This window comes from Agelaius phoeniceus, chromosome 7, assembly GCF_051311805.1.
Source record: "Agelaius phoeniceus isolate bAgePho1 chromosome 7, bAgePho1.hap1, whole genome shotgun sequence".
NCBI lineage: Eukaryota > Metazoa > Chordata > Aves > Passeriformes > Icteridae > Agelaius > Agelaius phoeniceus.
This window is the reverse complement of record NC_135271.1, coordinates 2618975-2623575: the sequence shown is the minus strand read 5'-3', so window position 1 is coordinate 2623575 and position 4601 is coordinate 2618975. Positions and strand designations below refer to the sequence as shown.

Below are 4601 nucleotides of genomic sequence, written 5' to 3'. Positions count from 1 at the left end.
GGAGCGACTGCGCCCCTCAGTGCACCCCGAGACCACGACAGAAGAGGAGGGGGCGGGCAAAGGGAGGAGGGGATCAGAACCCCCGTCCCCAGTGCTCTCGCCTCGTGCGTGTGTGCGGCAGCACAACATGGTACTGCCTCAGTACACACCCGCAGACAGCCGCTGGTGCTGGGGGGAGGCCGGGGGTGAGGCCCCCGCCTCGCCTCCCCGTCTCACCCTCCTCTCTCTTTCTCTCGGCCCTCGGCAGCGCCTTTCGACGCTGTCTCTCGCTCTCCCCAGGCCGCCGTGCCACCGCATCCATGGCACGGTCCCGGCAAGGATGAGCTCCGCCCCAGCAGCTGGCTCCTGGAGTGGGGAGCTAGGGACCGCTCCCCGAGTCTGCATTTAGGGGAACGAAGGCCCTGCGCATCGACGACGACGACGACCGCGATGACGATGACGCCTGCCTGGCCGCAGGGAAGGGATCGAGGCCGCCTAGGGAAGCGCTTCCCTCACCGAACCCCTGACCGCCTTCCCTCCGGGCACTGGCGGGACGCCGCCGCTGCCGCCACCGCCACGGGTGACAGGCCTGGGAGGCGACCCCAGCCATGCCGCCGGGGTGGCCCCGCGATGGCGATTGATCGTCAAGCGATCCTCAGACAGGGGTAGCCTCGGGAAAAATCCGGGACCGCAAGTGCGTTCGAAGTGTCGATGATCAATGTGTCCTGCAATTCACATTAATTCTCACAGCTAGCTGCGTTCTTCATCGACGCATGAGCCGAGTGATTCACCGCTAAGAGTTGTCTGGCTTTCGGGCACTGCTCACGCCGAGCGGCCTCTTTTTTTGTTACTCTGGTGCCGAGGACGCGCGGGCGCGCGCACCTGGCTTTGACCGTACGAGCACACAGAAACCGAAGGGGAAAAAAAAAACTGGAGCAACCCACGCTCTGAAGGCCGGCCAAGAGGCGGGGGAGCCCGCGCCCCCGACCGCATCCCCCTGCGACGGGAAACGCCGACCTCACAAACGCCGTCCTTCAGAGGCCGCCCAGGCGCTTGGGCTCGGCCTGGCATCCGCGCGGAGCCTGGCACGCACCGTAACGCGGGAGGGCATGGTGGCCCACCCGCTTCTTGCTTTGATGGGATGACACGCACAACACACACGGCTCGCGGCCGGGGGCGCGCGGCCGTCGGCCCCTGCACATGCCGGTTCTCCCTCGGCCCCCGATTCCGCGGGCCTCGCGGAGCACCGCCGTGCCGCTGTGGAGCCGGCTTTTTTTTTTCTTTGCTCACTGCACGGCCTTCCCCCGGCTCAAGACGGCACACGACAACGACCAGCCCCCGCCGGCGTGCCTCCTGCGGGACCGCTACCTTGCCAGGTGGGCGAGCGACCGGCAGATGCGCTCCGCCACCAGCCCGGGAGGCGGGCGCCACCGAGACCGAAACCAGCGTCACCGGCGCCCATGGCCGGCTGAACGGCAGACCCCGTCACCGCCAGGGCCGCACTCCCGGGACCGCCACGTCGCACCGCCGGGGCCCCTTGCCTCAGGCAAGTGCTTGGCAGAAGGCGGTACGGCGCTGAGCCGGGGGGCAAGGCCCGCTCTCCTCATTTTCACGTGGAGACTGGGCAGGGAGAAGTGCCCCCGTGGCCGCCCCGCACACCTTCCTGCGGCCCACACGCAGCCAGGAAGGGCGATGGAGGACGCAACGAGCGGGGCCTAGAACGGGACCGCAGCCGGGCGATGGCGGGCGCCTTCCGGCCGACCGTCCCTGCAGGGAGGGACACCTGTTGAGCAGTGCCGCCGCCGCCGCTTGGCACGGGGTCGCCCGTGCTCATGGGCCTCGGCTGCTGGAGGGCCTGCCAAGTGCTCACCCCTCATGAGCGGGCGGTCGAGCCAGGGGACGGCCAGGGGACGACAGTGTGGCCGGTGGGCGTTTGAGGAGAAAACGCCGTCAAGGGGAGGAGAGGCGCCTGACATGACGGACGCGGCGCCCCACGCGCCAGAGACCGTGGCAGTGGGCCGAGGAGAGAGAGAGCGGGTGGGCCCCGGTGGCTGCGACCCCACGACCGAGGAAGGACAGAGAGTGCGCGCTCTCTGCCGGCGTCGCCCGTTACGACAAGGCGAGCGGGTCGGCTCCTGCGGCCGACAGCGTGCCGCAGCCTCTCCGCCGAGGCCGGGCAGCCGGGGGGGGGGGGGGGGGGGGCAGGGCGCCCCTCCCCGGCGCGGCACAGTTTACCCCCGCAGCGGGACGACGACAGCGACGGAGGAGCACAGCCGGTGGCGATGGGACAACCCCCGCAGGGGATCGGTGGGAGTAGCTGCTCCCCACCCCTCACTGGCACCCCGTATGGCCACTGCCCAGCGTGCCTGCTGCCACCGCCGCCGGCACCGCTGCCGCCACAGTGGGCTGCGCCAAGCCGCCCGAGTCTTTAAACCGCCGCCCGGCCGCACCAGCCCTTTTCAGCAAACCCGCAGTGTTTGACGATGCCGAAGGAAAAAACCTGGGGGGACTGCCGAGGCGCGGAGCGCTAGGTACCTGGCCCTGGGGCGAGGGAAATGACCTGCATGGCCCTGCCGGGGTGCCTCCCCCGCTGCCGCCCTTGGGGGAGCGTCCACCAGCAGGGGCGCACCCGACATCTGCCGCCACCACCGCCATGTCCTTCTCAGGGCCTGGGGTTTCCCTCAGTAGCCCAGCACTGCGCAACCGAGAGGGCTGCCGTGGCTCGGGCCGCCCCGCCTGTGTGGGGGACCCGGGCCCGACCACCGAGCATACCTCAGGCGCGCACGCGCCCGTGCGCCATGAAGCACGGCCCGGAACACCCGGAGGCCTTGGCCCTTGGAGCTCCTCTGCCACGCGCGAGAGGGGGGCTGCTCGGCCCAAAGTGGGGAACTCTGCTAGCCGGCAAAAGTCCCGCTCCCCGGTGCGGGAAGCCTGGAGGAGCTGCCTCCTCCGAGCCCCGAAGGCGCCCCCGCCACCCGGCTCCCTCGCCCTTTCCACCTCGGCCGCCGACGGGTGCAACGGCCGGCTGGCCGGCCATCGCTCAACAGGCGAAGCAGCGAGGGAAGGGATGGGTGCGCCTCCGGGAGGGGCCGTGCCGAGCACGCCTCCCTCCCGGCACCTGGGCAGCTTTCTGGCGTGCACACCGAGGAGAGCTGAGCTCGGGAGAGCTTGGGCCGCGCCAGGGCGCCCGCACGCAGCACACCGGCGACCAGCATTCGGCCGCACCGGCCGCGGTGGCGAGAGGCTCGGGGGCCCGCGGCCGCACCCCTGCTCTCCGGCGGGGACGGAGCGGCGGCAGACCGGTGCAAGGCCGGGGTGGGCCAGGATGGTGTGGGGGGCGGGGGGGCAAGCTGCCGCTACGGCGGCCAGCATGCTGTGCTTCTAGACCCAGCCATGACGCGTGGAGAGCCCCGCCTGTGTGCACAGTGGCGGGCGCACGTGGCGCGCTTCGTAGCACCAAGTGGCTTTTTCCCCCTCTCCCAATTCCAACCCCCTGCACCTGGAGGTGCCGCGCGCCTCCGGTCTCTCTCTCTGGGGCTGACAGTGTGCGGCAAAGGGGAAGGGCGTGTGGCCCCCGGTGCTGACCGGGGCCGGCAGCTGGGGGCCGAGCATGAGAACGGAGCGGGTGTGTGAGTGACACCACGCATGCGTGGCATGCCAGACAGCCCGGCATGACGCGGCAGGCGCCAAGCCCCACCGGTAATGATCCTTCCGCAGGTTCACCTACGGAAACCTTGTTATGACTTTTACTTCCTCTAGATAGTCATGTTCGACCGTCTTCTCGACACTCCGGCAGGGCCGTGGCCGACCCCGCCGGGGCCGATCCGAGGACCTCACTAAACCATCCAATCTGTAGTAGCGATGGGCGGTGTGTACAAAGGGCAGGGACTTAATCAACGCGAGCTTATGACCTGCACTTACTGGGAATTCCTCGTTCACGGGGAAGAATTGCAATCCCCGATCCCCATCACCAATGAGCTTCAACGGGTTACCTGTGCCTGCCGGCGGAGGGGAGGCACAAGCTGAGCCAGTCAGTGTAGCGCACGTGCGGCCCCGGACATCTAAGGGCATCACAGACCTGTTATTGCTCAATCTCAAGTGGCTGAACGCCACTTGTCCCTCTAAGAAGTTAGACGCCGACTGCTCGGGGGTCGCGTAACTAGTTAGCATGCCAGAGTCTCGTTCCTTATCGGAATTAACCAGACAAATCGCTCCACCAACGAAGAACGGCCATGCACCACCACCCACGGAATCGAGAAAGAGCTCTCAATCTGTCAATCCTGTCCGTGTCCGGGCTGGCTGAGGTTTCCCGTGTTGAGTCAAATTAAGCCGCAGCCTCCACTCCTGGTGGTGCCCTTCTGCCAATTCCTTTAAGTTTCAGCTTTGCAACCATACTCCCCCTGGAACCCAAAGACTTGGGTTTCCCGGGAGCTGCCCAGTGGGTCATGGGAATAATGCTGCTGGATCGCCAGTCGGCATCGTTTATGGTCGGAACTACGACGGTATCTGATCGTCTTCGAACCTCTGGCTTGCGTTCTTGATTAATGAAAACATTCTTGGCAAATGCTTTCGCTCTAGGCCGTCTTGCGCCGGTCCAAGAATTTCACCTCTAGCGGCACAAT

General features: G+C 67.4%; 1 non-coding gene across 1 annotated transcript; it reads right to left on the bottom strand.

Moving 5' to 3' along the window:
* Positions 1–628: 628 nt before the first annotated feature.
* Positions 629–781, bottom strand: LOC129124141 (5.8S ribosomal RNA). Its single transcript, XR_008534798.2, has one exon. It is a non-coding gene; the product is annotated as a 5.8S ribosomal RNA (ribosomal RNA).
* Positions 782–4601: the final 3820 nt, after the last annotated feature.